Source organism: Hemitrygon akajei, chromosome 14 (genome assembly GCF_048418815.1).
Source record: "Hemitrygon akajei chromosome 14, sHemAka1.3, whole genome shotgun sequence".
In the NCBI taxonomy this organism is placed as follows: domain Eukaryota; kingdom Metazoa; phylum Chordata; class Chondrichthyes; order Myliobatiformes; family Dasyatidae; genus Hemitrygon; species Hemitrygon akajei.
The window spans coordinates 99653923-99668020 of record NC_133137.1 but is presented as its reverse complement, the minus strand read 5'-3'; positions in this window follow the sequence as shown (position 1 = coordinate 99668020).

Below are 14098 nucleotides of genomic sequence, written 5' to 3'. Positions count from 1 at the left end.
GATTCTTATTCAAAACTACATGGGGAGTCTTTGTATTGTTTGAATCAATGGTGATTAATAAAGTATAATTGCTAGGTAAAGTAATTGTCTGGTGTGTGGTATCGTGGGCAGTATGTAATTGGCCACAGAGTAACCAGGGCATGTAACTTCAATGAATGGATTGGACACCCAGCAGCCACAATGTGGCGGTGAGGGAAATTAAATGTTATTTATTTATTTATTGAGATACTATGCAGAATAAGCCCTTCCAAATCGTCGAGCCATGCCGCTGAGCAATTCCCTGATTTAACCCTATCCTAATCACAGGACAATTTACAATGGCCAATTAACCTGCTAACCAGTACATCTTTCAACTGTGGGAGGAAACCTGAGCACCCAGAGGAAACCCACACAGTCACGGAGAGAACGTACAAACTCCTTACAGATGTCATCGGAACTGAACTCTGAACTCCGATGCCCTGGTCTGTAATAGCATTACCCTAATGGCTGTGCTACCACGGTGTCCCTAGAGGGATAGGGTTCCAGTAAAGCAAAGTGCCCAGTCCCAGATAGCGCTGATCTTTGTCAGAGTCATCAGAGGTGCTCACGCTGCATGCAAGTACAGAGCACACATGCGAGGAAATTCCCTGACGGCAGAACAGGAAGAGCTACAATGGGAATCACGCCAATATTTTATACATTTTTATCTGACTGAGGGGGATTATAGTCAGGCTCTCAGTAAATCTCCAATCCTATTTCCCACTTTGAACAGCGAGCATTAGAAATGCAATTTGCTGCAAATGTTATAGGCTTACCAATGAATTAGAGCATCTCGAAGGATTAAGCAGGACCCGACAGAAAGGGGAGTGAAGCAGAATGATATGTGGTTATTAACACAGCCACATTAGAGTTTGAAGAATTTGATTAGACTGTGTCTCCTTGGTCGGAGTTTGTATTTCTACTGATAGACTTTCGTTTCCCTCTCAGAATTTCCTTTGGAGATTTACTGATACCTTGTCAAGCCAGCCAAAGGATTTGGTGAGATTACATATTTTTTTCAGGACAACTCTTATTGCTTAGGGGCAATTTTAATTATAACGCATGGTCATTGCCTGTTTTCAGAAAACAGCCCTGGGCCTTGAATATTTGTGAAGTCTCTTTTTTCCTCTTCCTAATAAATATTTATACCTTTTTGCAGGAACAGAAAAAACATTTATTAGTTCAGGATCTCATTTATTTTCTGTGTTGGGCTCGAGAGGCCCCACTTCCTTTCCCCCTCCATTTATTCTTTGCCACCTCTGTGCATAATTTCATTCTGGAAGATTCCACCACTCAAACTTCAAAGTTCAAAGTAAATTTACTATCAAAGTATATATATATTTATATTTAAAACCATATACAAGCCCAAGATTCACTTTCTTGAAGGCATTCACAGTAAATACAAGAAACAAAATGAAAGACTGCACCCAGCAGGACAGATAAACAACCAGAGTGCAAAAAAAAGCAACGTGTGCAAATACAAAAAGAAAGGGAAAAAATGAAATAATCAATAAATATCGGAAACATGAGACGAGGAGTCCTTGAAAGTGAGTCCATAGGATGTGGAAATGGCTCAGTGTTGGGGTGAATGGTTATCCTCCCTGGTTCAAGAACCTGATGGTTGAGGGGTATTAACTGTTCCCGAACCTGGTGGTGTGTGTCCTGAGGCTCCAGTACTTCCTTCCCGATGCCAGGAATGAGAAGAGAGCGTGGTGTAGATGATGAGGGTCCTTGATGATAAAAGCTGCTTTCTTTCAACAGCACTCCATGTCAATGTGCTCAGCGGTGGGAAGGGATTTATCTGTGCTGGACTGAGCCAAATTCATTATTTTTTATAGGCTTTTCTGTTCAAGTGCATTGGTGTTTGTTTCTATACAAGTCTGTGATGCAGCCAATCAATATACTCTCTACCGCACATCTATAGAAGTTTATCAAAGTTTTAGATGACATGCCAAACCTTTGCAAACTCCAAAGAAAGTAAAGACGCTGTCATGCTTTCTTCATAACAGCACTTACAAGCTGGACCCAGGACAGATCCTTTGAAGTGATAACACCAAATCATTTGTTGCTGACCCTCTCCATCTCTGATCCCTGACTGGCTCTTGGACTTCCCATTTCCCCCTCCTGAAGTCAATAATCAGCTCATTTCCTTGCTGACAATGAGTGAGAGGTTATTGTTGTGACACCACTCAGCCAGATAGTCTTTTCAATCTATGAGGGAAGAAAATAAATTCATTTAATTGAAGATGAGGTATTCTGCAGCTAAGATTAGGAACCAAATTTCAAACCTCATCAGTTTATGAAGTGCTAGTTAATGAGCCCAAGTTAATGAGGGCAACTGTTTAAATGAGGGCTTATCTATTATCAAAACCAGTTATCAAAAATGTTGAAGAAAGACTTGCACTTATATTGCACCCTTTACAACTAAAGGCCAGCGATGAAGCACTTTTGAAGTGTAGATAACAATGTAATATAGGAAACAAGGTGGCCGACTTCCACACAAATTTTGCTAAAGCAGCAATCTGTCTTGTTTTATGGATTAATATTGGCATTAAAAGTCTGGAGAATTATTCCAAACAGTAGCCATGGAAATTTTTACAGGTAGCAGTGAGAACATACTTTCTGTGGCCACTTCATTAGGTAGACCTGGACAGCTGCTTGCTGATGCAAATAACTAACCAGCCAATCATGTGGCAGCAACTCAATGCATAAAAGCATGCAGACATGGTCAGGAGGTTCAGTTGTTCAGATCAATCATCAGAATGGGGAAGAAATGTGGTCTAAGTGACTTCGACCATGCAATGATTGCTGCATTGGGACAGTGAAAACCAGAAACATGCATAAACAAAGACAAAAGTGACTGTCGATTCTGTAATCTGGAACAAAAAAAAAGCAGAACATTGGAAGAACCCGGCAACAGAATCTGATTTATTATCACTGACAAACAGCATGAAATTTGTTGTTTTGTGGCAGCAGGATGAAGCAAAGGCATAAAAATCTACAAAGTGCAGAAACAAATTAATAGTGCAAAAAGAATAATGAAGTGGTGTTCTTAGGTTCATGGGCTATTTAGAAATCCTATTACATAGGAGAATTAGCCGTTCCTAAATCATTGTATTGTGTGTTCAGGATTCAGTATCTACTCCCCAATGGTAGTAACGAGAAGAGGACAGGGTTGTCCTCTGACGGTGAGGATCTTTAGTGATGGATGCTGCTTCCTCCAGGCACTGCCTCTTGAAGATCTCCTCAATGGTGTGGAGGCTTGTACCCTTGAAGGTGTTTGCTGAGACTACAATTCACTACAGATTCTTGTGATCCTGTGCATTGGAGCCTCCTTACAAAGCTGTGAGGCAACCAGAATGCTCTCCACAGTATATCTATAGAAATTTGTGACATACTAAATCTCCTCAAGCTCCTAAAAAAGTCACCGGCAAGCCTTCTTCTTGTTTGTATCAATGTGTTCAACCTGGGCTAGATTCCCTGAATATGTTAACTCCTACCAACTTGAAGCTGCTCACCTTTTCCATGGCTGACCTCTCAATGAGCTCTCCTTCCTGAAGCCCGCAGTCAGATCCTCAGTCTTGCCGACACCGAGTGCATGGTTGTCGCAACAGCACTCAACCAGCTGATCTAACTCACTCCTGTAGGTCTCCACGTCACCATCAACAACAGTGTTATGATTGGCGAATTTGTAGGTGCCATTTGAGCCATACAGTCACGAGTATAGAGAGAGTAAAGCACGTATCTTTGAGGTGCACCAGTGCTGATGAGGGGATGTTATTACCAATCTGCTTTAACTGTGGTCTCCTAATAAAGAGGAAGGTACAGAGACTCAGGTTTTGTGGGCTTGGTTATTAGTACAGAGGGAATGCTGGTGTTGAACGCCAAGCTATAATCAATAAACAGTAGCTGACTTATGTGTTGTGGTTGTCTAGATGCTCCAAAGCAGAGTGCAGAACTAGTGAGTTTGCATCTGTTGTAAACTTGTAGTGGCTGTCTTCAAATTGCAGTGGGTCCAGATCCTGACCCGAGTATGGGGCTAATTCTAACCATAACCCACATCTCAAAGAATTTCACCGTAGTAGACGTGGGTGCTACTGGACGATAGTCACTGAGGCAGCTCACCCTGCTCTCCTTGGGCACCAGAACGATTGACATGCTTTTGAAGCAAGTATGACCTCGTGTGTCAAGGAACAACTACAGAGGTTCATGTTGACACAAAGTACACTGCAGACGCTGTGGTCAAATCAACGCGTACAAACAAGCTGGATGAACTCAGTAGGTCGGGCAGCATCCGGGCTGCTCACTTCAACAGATGCTGCCCGACCTACTGAGGTTCATGATGATACTTCAGGCTGGGACCCTGAATAAACAAAGTGCTTGCTGTAACCTGTGCAACCCAGCAGGGAGCGTAACCTTAATTACACTGAAGGTGCTAAACTGCAGATTCTTGAAGAATGTTTTCAACCCCAGGACCTCTGCAGCTGAACCCAATGGACCTCTGAAGCTGACACAGGAAGGATCTAGAATCACTTCAAACCACCTGTCGGCTGAACTGTAAAAGACAAACTGCAGGGATGCTAGAGAGAGCAGGGGTTAGAACGATGCTATTGTCAGAGTTTGGAGTTCTCTGTAAGAAAGTTTGTACATCTTCCTGTGTGCACGTGTATTTTCTCGAGAAGCCCCAGTTTTCTCTCACAGTCCAAAGACGTAGCAGTTAGTAGGTTAATTGGTCATTGTAAATAGTCCTGTGATTAGGCTCCTGGAAATAGGTGGATTATTGGGTGGCTTAGCTCAGTGGGCCAGGACACTATATCTCTACATAAAAATAAAAATAAAATGAAATAAATGTTATCGTAAAGTAAGTAAAGGTGAAGGGGTAAATAACCCAAATGATTAGATTTCATTTGGTTCATATTTCCAGCTTGTGCTCGAAACGAGAAGCAAAGATAACTAAATTCGATAATCAATTTCCATCTAGGAAGAGTCTAATTAAGATTTTTACAAGATATGCTATTATAGAATACAACAGATATAATTATTATAATAGTGTTAGATAATTCCGCACTGGGTCAGAACATTTATTATTATGGCACAGCTAAGAGAAATATTTAATAGATGGTAATTTTGTGCTGCACTGTTTTCTGCAGCGACTGTGCTTCTCTTTGCCCTTTCTCATTGAAGTTCCCAGCAATCGCACAGCCAGAATTGAGGGCCAAAGGTTGAAACTCAGCGTTGTTGTTTTTACAGAATCAGTTCCTAGCACTAAAATTTGGGTTGGCATGATAGCATAGCAGATAGCATAATACTATTATAGTGTGAGCATCCAGGGTTCAGATCCCTCTACTGTGTGTAAGGAGTCTGTAAATTCTCTCTGTGGCTGTGTGGGTTTCCTCCAATTACTGCTGTTTCCTCTCACATCCAAAGACCTATGCAGGTTAATTGGTCTCATAAGTATCAATGGGCTCATTTATGTAGAAGGGCATGTTACGATGCTTTACCTCTGAAATAAATAAAAGTTCTTTCTGATGCAAAACACTAAAAAGAATATGTTTGTGTGTAGGTTTAATTATTTAGCTCTGACATAGATAAGATGGGTATGGGAAGCTCTTAAAGAAAGTGTTACAGGGTTAAAAGAGACTGCAGATGTGGGAATCGGGGCAAAGAACATATTACTGGAGGACTTCAGGGGGTCAGAATCAGAATCAGTATCGGGTTTAATATCACCAGCATGTGTGTGAAATTTGTCTTTGCAGCAGCAGTACAATGCAATACATAATTGTAGAAAATATCTATGAATTACGATTATGTATATCTATCTATATAAAATAGTTAAATTAAATAAGTAGTGTGAAAATAGAAATAAAAATGTAGTGAGGTAGTGTTCATGGGTTCAATGTCCATTCAGAAATCTGATGGCAGAGGGGAAGAAGCTGTTCCTGAATCATTGAGTGTGTGTCTTCAGGCTTCTGTGCCTCCTTCCCAATGGTAGCAATGAGAACAAAGCACGACCTGGGTAATAGCCCTCCAAGGTGTGTGCATATGCATCTTTTGCCTCTAGCGCACAAAGGAATTTAATCTGTGCCCAAAAGGTTGTCGTCCTCTACCTCGTTGGCATGTTAAATGTATTTCACAATCATACAAAACCACATTTTCTTTTCTGGTTTCTGGTGCAGACAGTGTTGACAACGTGGAGCTTGCAATGATTTGGCTGCAGAGTTTAGAACTGGCTTATTTTTACAGTTTTTATTGAAGAAATTATTGATTCACTATGCTGAATTCCAAAGAAGCAAATGGCATGAATCGCAAAGGAACCACTAGTGGAAGGGCTTTATGAAACTGCAGAAACTGCTACACCGAAAGCTCATGAGGTCAGAAACGTGCAGCTATGAGCAATATTTACGTACAATACAGAAACTGGTGTTACCTGTGTGTAATGTCATGATCCAAAAGTTGCTGGAGAATTTGCAAGTGGGAAGAAGTGGAGTGTTACTTGGAAACTTGACTTTTCAAAGCATAATGTAGCAAGCAAGTAACATATGGACGATGTGCAAAAGCTGAGGAAATCCTTCATTACCCGCTGCAGGCTTGCTATGCATGTTTTGTGAGAGTGAAGACAATCAAACCTAGAGGAGATCAAAGTTCTTATTGACAATGTTTTGCTGGCTGTTAAAATGAATGACTCTACATATAAAATTTAGTGCACACATGTTGTTGTCACTGTGCAAAAAGTTGCACAACAGAAGATTTTATGATTTACATTACATTACAATTTAGAGGGAACATTGGTGATGGGGGGTCTTTAATGATGGATGCCGCCTTTTTAGGCATCGCTCCTTGAAGATGACCTGGATGCTATGGAGGCTAGTGCCCATGATGCAGCTGACTAAGTTTATTCTCTGCAGCTTATTTCAATCCTGTGCATAACCCCCCTCCTCCCCGCCCCCCACTAGACAGTGATGCAGCCAGCTCTCCATTGTACATCTGTAGAAATTTACAAGTGTTAGTAAGTATCAGGTAGTACTTGTGCAGGGAAATGGACAGCTGACATTTTGGATCAAAGCTCTTCACCTGGAATGAGAGATGAGATTGTGAGGAGAAGACAGTGCAAAGAGGGAGAAGAATGGAGTAAAGTTGGCAAGCGATAGGTGGACTGAGATGATGGATGGGGGGGGGAGGGTACAGGTGATAGGCAGATGGTGGAGGGAAGTAGTATTGCAGTTAGCTTGGGGTGTCTCAGAGTTCAGAGTTCAATTCCGGTTCCGTTCTGTAAGGAGTCACTGTACGTCCTCCCCGTGGAATGCGTAAGATTCCTCCAGGTGCTGATTGGTCAATGTAAATTATCCGGAGATTAGGTTAGGGTTCATTGAGTTGGTCAAGGGTTGGTGGGGCAGCATGGCTCAGAAGGGCTGGAAGAGCCTACTTCACGTTGTATCGCTAAATAAAAGAAAATTAAAAAGTGTAAATAATGACCAGAGCTGGGAGGTGATAGGCTGAACGTGATGGATACATAGTGGAGAGGAAAGAATGTAAGCCAGGGAGGGAAAGCCAATGGGAGAAGTGATGAATGGAGGGTAAGTACCTGAGACCCTGGCTGCACCTGAATGGAGTGGGCTGGAAGTGGAGTTGAAAGTCATGTGGGACAAGAACGTGAAGACTAATACTGAGAAAGGGCAAGCAGCTGAGTCTGAGTGAGAACAAGCTCTAAGGGCAAGAGGCACAGAGCCATTTGTGAGGTAAAACTCTTCTCCCCAAGCAGATGGATTTTAAAACTTTGCATTTTTTTCATGCCCTTGATGTAATGCTTCGTACCTGAGAAAGATGTACTTGCATTGGATAAGGTCCAGAGTGTTTTTCAGAATGATCCCAGGAATGAAAGGTTAACATATGATGGCTCTGGGCCTGCACACTAGAGTTTAGAAGAATGGGTGGTGGGGGGGGGGGGGGTGGAGTGGATATCGATGCTTCCTATAGTGAGGGAGTCTAGGACCAGAAGGCACAAATTCAGAATAGAAGGATGAAAATCTTTAGAACAGAGATGAGAAGAAATGTCTTTTGCCAGATTGTGGTAAATCTGTGGAATTCATTGCCACAGATGGCCATGGAGTCCATGTCATTGGATATATTTAAAGCAGAGGGTGAAATGCTTTTGACTAGCCAGGGCACCATAGGTTACAGGGAGAAGGCAGGAGAATGGTGTTGAATGGGAAAATAATTCAACCACATTCAAATGAAGGTGGGGACTCAATGGGTCAAATGGCCTAATTCTGCTCCTATGTCTTGTAGTCTGATGTTATCAACTTGCTCATTCAGATTAAGTAACAGGTGCTTCAGTCAAGCCTGTTGCTTTATTACCGAGGAAGAGAGATAACTTGGTTGTATGTGGCTTTCATGTGAATCATTTCATCACATCTGTACACCGAGGCAGTATCATGGAAAACAATGTGGAATACAGTATTATTCTTACAGAGAGTGTGCAGTGTAGACAACAAGGTGGGAATAATGTGTTACTCTTACAGAGAGTGTGCAGTGTAGACAATAAAGTGCAAGTTCAAAATGAGGTCGTTTGGGAGGACCAGCATCTGTCTTATCTAGTGGATAAGATAAGATGAACTCCAGACCTAATCTATCTCATTATCAAAAACTGTTCAAAAAAGTTCACAGTAAATTTATTATCAATGTACATCGATGTCACCACATACAACCCTGAGATTCATTTTCTTGTGGGCACTTACAGTAAATACAAAGAAATGCAAAACTGCACACAAAGACAAACAACCAACGTGTGAAAGACAACAAATTGAGAAATGCAAAATAACAACAATGATATATAAGTAAGTAATAGATATTGAGAACATGAATTGAATTGTCACTGAAAATGACTCCGTAGGTTATGGAATCAGTTCGGTGTTGGAGTGAGTGAACTTATCCCCTCTGTTTCCGCAGCCTCATTAAAATCAAGCCACAGATGCCTGGTTTCACATAGGAATTGGAGTACATCTGACTGGTAACAGTGGAAAGTGAATGCAATAGGGTAACGACAATATAGTGGCCTCTTTTTGCTCTCTTTGTACAATAGGAGGATAGTATCTGTGAATGAACAGGACCATTCCAACAGTTTGCCTCCAAGAGGCTTTGTATTCTGTTGAATTTGAACCATAACGTGGGGGACTGTATAAAACAGTCACTCTATTCCTATCAAGCAAAACAAATATTAAATTAAAATGCTTCTCTTCCACTGTCCCTCAAACCTCCTCAAAGCTCGGCAAACCAAATGCCTTCTGCAGGCCACAGAAGTCTTAGCTAATTTTAAAGCACTGTTCGCAGACAGATGAGATTTACTTTTGTGAACATTCTTAATGCTGAATGCATCGACATGAGCCCAGACTGGTGCTCTGTGAGGAGAATATCTCCCGAAGTGAGATTCAAAAGAGAAAAAAAATAATCAATTAAAACGGGACAGTCGTCAGTCTGGCGATTTTTTGACAACCATATCCTGAGGGAGCTTTGCAGGTTACTAATCTTCCAATCATTCATTGCATTCCCTGGGCTCCCTAGTAAGTTTTTAATATGCCATTTCAGGGTCTCTCGCTCAGCAGGGAGCCACTTAGCTAATGTCAAATGTAGGCTGGTGGTAGAACACTGATCTCTGCTGTCAGCAATGATTATAAGTTAAAACCAACAAAATCCCCACTGTGTAATTAAATAGAAAACCACTTTTTTTATTAGAGTTGTCCTAATCAATCAGCCATGTTGGAAATGAGCTAGGGGTGGGAAGTTGGTTCAAAAAGTGCGAGAATTGCTGTTTGTTTTTTTTAATTGATTGCCATGTAGTTTGATCATAAAACCATATGAGGTACAGGAGCCTCAGAACCCACATCACCAGGTTCAGGAACTGTTATTATCCTTCATTTATCAGGCTTTTAAACCCAGGGGGGGATATCTTCACTCAGCTTCACCTGCCCCCATCACTGAAATGCTTCCACAACCTACGGACTCACCTTCAAGGACTCTTCCTCACCTCTGCCCCTCTGACCCGCAAAACAAGAGCCCCCAAGAGATGTATCCTATACCCCCTCCTCTACTCCCTTTACACCAATGACTGTGTTGACACACACAGTTCCACCTGCTGATCAAATTTGCAGATGATAGGACATTGATAGGCCTTATTCCCAACAATGATGAGACAGCCAGCAGAGGAGAAGTCAATGCCTTGACACAGTGGTGCCAAGCGAACAACCTCTTCCTCAATGTTGATCGTGGGCTACAGGAGGAACAGAGACAGGCTAGCCCCTTTTGACATCAATGGGACTGTAACTGAGAGGGTGAACAGCTTTAAGTGCCTCAGTATACACACTAGTGAGGATCTCATCTGGACTGTAGATAATGGCTGTGTGGTGAAAAAAGCACATTAGCACCTCTTTCACCTCAAATGGCTGACGAAATTTGGCATGAGTCCCCATATTCTTGGGACTTTCTACAGGGGCACCATCGAGAACATCCTGACTGGCTGTCTCATCACCTGGTATGGGTACTCTCAATCGCAGGCACGGCAGACAGCCCAGCGCATCTGTAGATCTGTAGATTTCCTCTATTCAGGACATTTACAGAAGCAGGTGCATAAAAAGTGCCCAGAGGATTATCAGGGACTCCATCTATCCCAACCACAAACTGTTTCAGCTGCTTCCGGCCGGAAAATGGTACTGCAACATTAAAGCCAGGACCAGCAGGCTCCAGGACAGCTTCTTTCACCAGGCCATCAAATTTATCAATACACATTGATCTGATCACATATCTGACTGTACACACACATACAAAACAATTATGTATACAATCTAAGTGTTTGGGCAATATCCTCCCACAGTTCCATCCTTACTGCTTGTAGAACACCCTGGGAAAGGTTTCCCTGCTAAGAAAATGGTCTTTCTGTAGAAGCAGTACTTGAGTTATGGTTGGAGAGAATTGAGCTGTTCAACGATGGAAGGGTGTTTTTGTGCCGTGTGCCTGACACCAGGGTGATCCGGGTATTTGGTTCGGTGAGAGATGAAAAGAGAAGATGCCGGAGTGGAGTCAAGACCCGACGAAGCCCGGGGAGACCAAAGGACGATCGACAGAGGGGAAACTCTGAGCTCCAACTTGTGCACCTTCGACTGTTTCAGTAAAATGGGCCCTTTTCTTTTTTTTGCTTTTTCTTCACTAACTCTGTAGTCAAATTAAAAATTATAAAGCTAAATTGTTTAATTGTATGTGGTGTGCTGTCTGTTGTGTTGTGGTACGATTTGTAACGGGGTGACAAATCACGCAACATCCACACAAACAGGGGGGTTTCGGGGTGGAGTCAATCTCACCCGTTTGGCGGGGCCAGAGATTGTCTTCCCTAGACTTACCCTGCCGACAGAACCGAAGGGTCACAATATAGAGTTACAGAGGGTTAAATAGAGATGGAGATGCAATATAAAGATTTTTACTCCCTCATGTTGTGAGATAGATGTAAGAAATTAAAAAAAGGTCTAATTCTAATTCATCTTTGATATTTATTGGGTATTTATTTATTATTATCATTATTATTTTATTTATTTTTTCTATTTGTATCTGCATAGCTTGTTGTTTTTTCAATGTTGGTTGATTGTCCGACCATGTTGTATCTGATCTTTCACTGATTCTATTGTACTTATTATACTTACTGTGAATGCCCAGAAGAAAATGCATTTCAATGTTGTATATGGTGACATCGATGTACTTTAATGAAAAATTTACCTTGAAATTTACTTGAAACATGAGACCACATGACATGACATAGAAAGTCAATTAGTCCATTTGGCCCACTGAGCCTGCTCTGCTCCACCATCCATCACGGCTGATATATAATTCCTCTCAGCCCCGTACTCCCCATAACATGATGCCCAAGTCTGTCATTGTAGCACATGCCCTCTAACCCAGGAGGCATCCTGGAAAGCCTCTCCTGCACCCTCTTCAAAGCCTCGACATCCTTCCTGTAATGGGGCAACCAGAACGAGTTGCAATACTCCAGATGTGGCCTAACTAGGGTTTTATAAGGCTGCTACTTAACTTCCTGACTTTTGAACAAATAAAAGCAAGTGTGCCATATGCCTTCTTAACCACCCTATCAACCTGTGTAGCCACTTTCAGAGAGCTATGTACATGGATCCCAAGATCCCTCTCCTCGTCAACACTATTAAGGAGCTGTCCTTAACAGTGTACTGTCTCTTTACATTTGACCTACGAAAGTGCAACACTTCACATTTGTCCAGGTAAAACTCTATCTGCCATTTCTTCACCCATATCTACAACTGGTCTATATTCCACCGTATACTTTGCCAGGTATCTATGCTATCCACAACACCATCTGTACCATCAGCAAACTTACTACCCCACCCATCCACATTTTCATCCAGTTCATTTAGATACATCACCCACAGCAGAGGTCCCAGTACGGATCCCTGTAGAACACCACTAATCACAGTCATCCAGCTAGAATAAGTCTCTTCTATCTTCTGTGCAAAAGCCAGTTCTGGATTCAAACAGCCAATTCACCATGGATCCTGTGCATTTTAATCTTCTGGATGAGCCTCCCATGAGGGACCTTGTCAAATGCCTTACTAAAATCTATGTAGCCAACATCCACAGCTCTACTTCAGTCACCCTCGTCACTTCATCAAAACAACTCAGTTAAATTAGTAAGGTACCCAAGACACCTTAGTAGGTAATTTGCCCCACACAAAGCCATGTGGGTTCTCTCTAATATGCAATCGTTTTCCAAATACTCATCAATCCTATCCCTAAAGATTCTCTCCTGTAATTTCCCTACTATTGACATGAAACTCACCAGTCTATAGATTCCTGGATTATTCCTGGTTCCCTTCTTGAATAATGGAACAACATAGCTACTTGGCAGTCCTCTGGGACCTTGCCTGTGGCTAGAGAGGACATGAAGATATTGGTCAAGGAATCTCTTCCCTTGGCACTGTCAATAACCTGGGGACTAATCCCCCTTAATGCTGTTTAAGAGACCTATCATTGCATGTGGTCTTCAGGCTCCTGTACCTATCACACAATCATCATAAAAGTAAAAAGGCATGGGTGATCTATTGAGTGTGAAAATTGCTGGTATGGAGGTTAGAACAAGGGTCTCTTTCTTTAAACACAGGAAGTTTTACAAATGCTGGAAATTTTGGGCAAAACACACAAAATGCTGCAGGAAGCTAGCAAACCAGGCAGCATTTATAGAGGGAGTCAACATTTCAGGCTGAGGAACTTCATCAGAACTGGAAAGGAAGGTGGTAGAAGCTAGAATAAGAAGGTGGGGACTAATGAAGGGTCTCAGACTGAAAAGTCAACTGTTTATTCCCCTCTTTAGGTCTCTTTTGTCATTCTGGCACTGAAAGCAAAACTGCGGAGAAAGGAGGAGATTTGGTTGAGTCCTTATCTGTGGTTCTGCTATGCAGTTCAGGCATGAAGATCTCACTGCACCAGAATGGACCCAAAAGTTGAATATCAGGAACTTGTTTTGCCATGAGATGTCTTAACTTCCACAATTGTCCCATTAGTCATTGTAATTACAGATCCACAATCCCTTTCCTGAAATCCTTGGGGCCAGTTGTATTTTGGGATTCAGTATCTTTCGGATTTCAGAATTCCTCCTTATTGTTTCTGGGACCCCCGCGGATACCAAAAACACATATGCTCAAGTCCCTTATTTAACCTGTCTCAATATGGGTGGACTTTAGGACCCGGTGGAGCTCCAGACCTAAGCACATCCTACTGTATACTTTAAATAATCTCTAGATTACTTATAATACCTAATACAATGTAAATGCTATGTAAATAGTTGTTATACTGTATTGTTTAGGGAATAATGACAAGAAAAATATTTTATTTCCAATAAAAACATTCAATAAAACATAAAAATAGACAGCTACAAATGAATTGAATCAAACACATGGTAAATGACTTATTAGATTAAATGTAGAACGTCACTGTCACTATAAAACTTTAGTAACTTGTCTTTCCGTTTCTTTAAATCACATATAGTGGTAGTTCCGACACCATATTCTTCAGT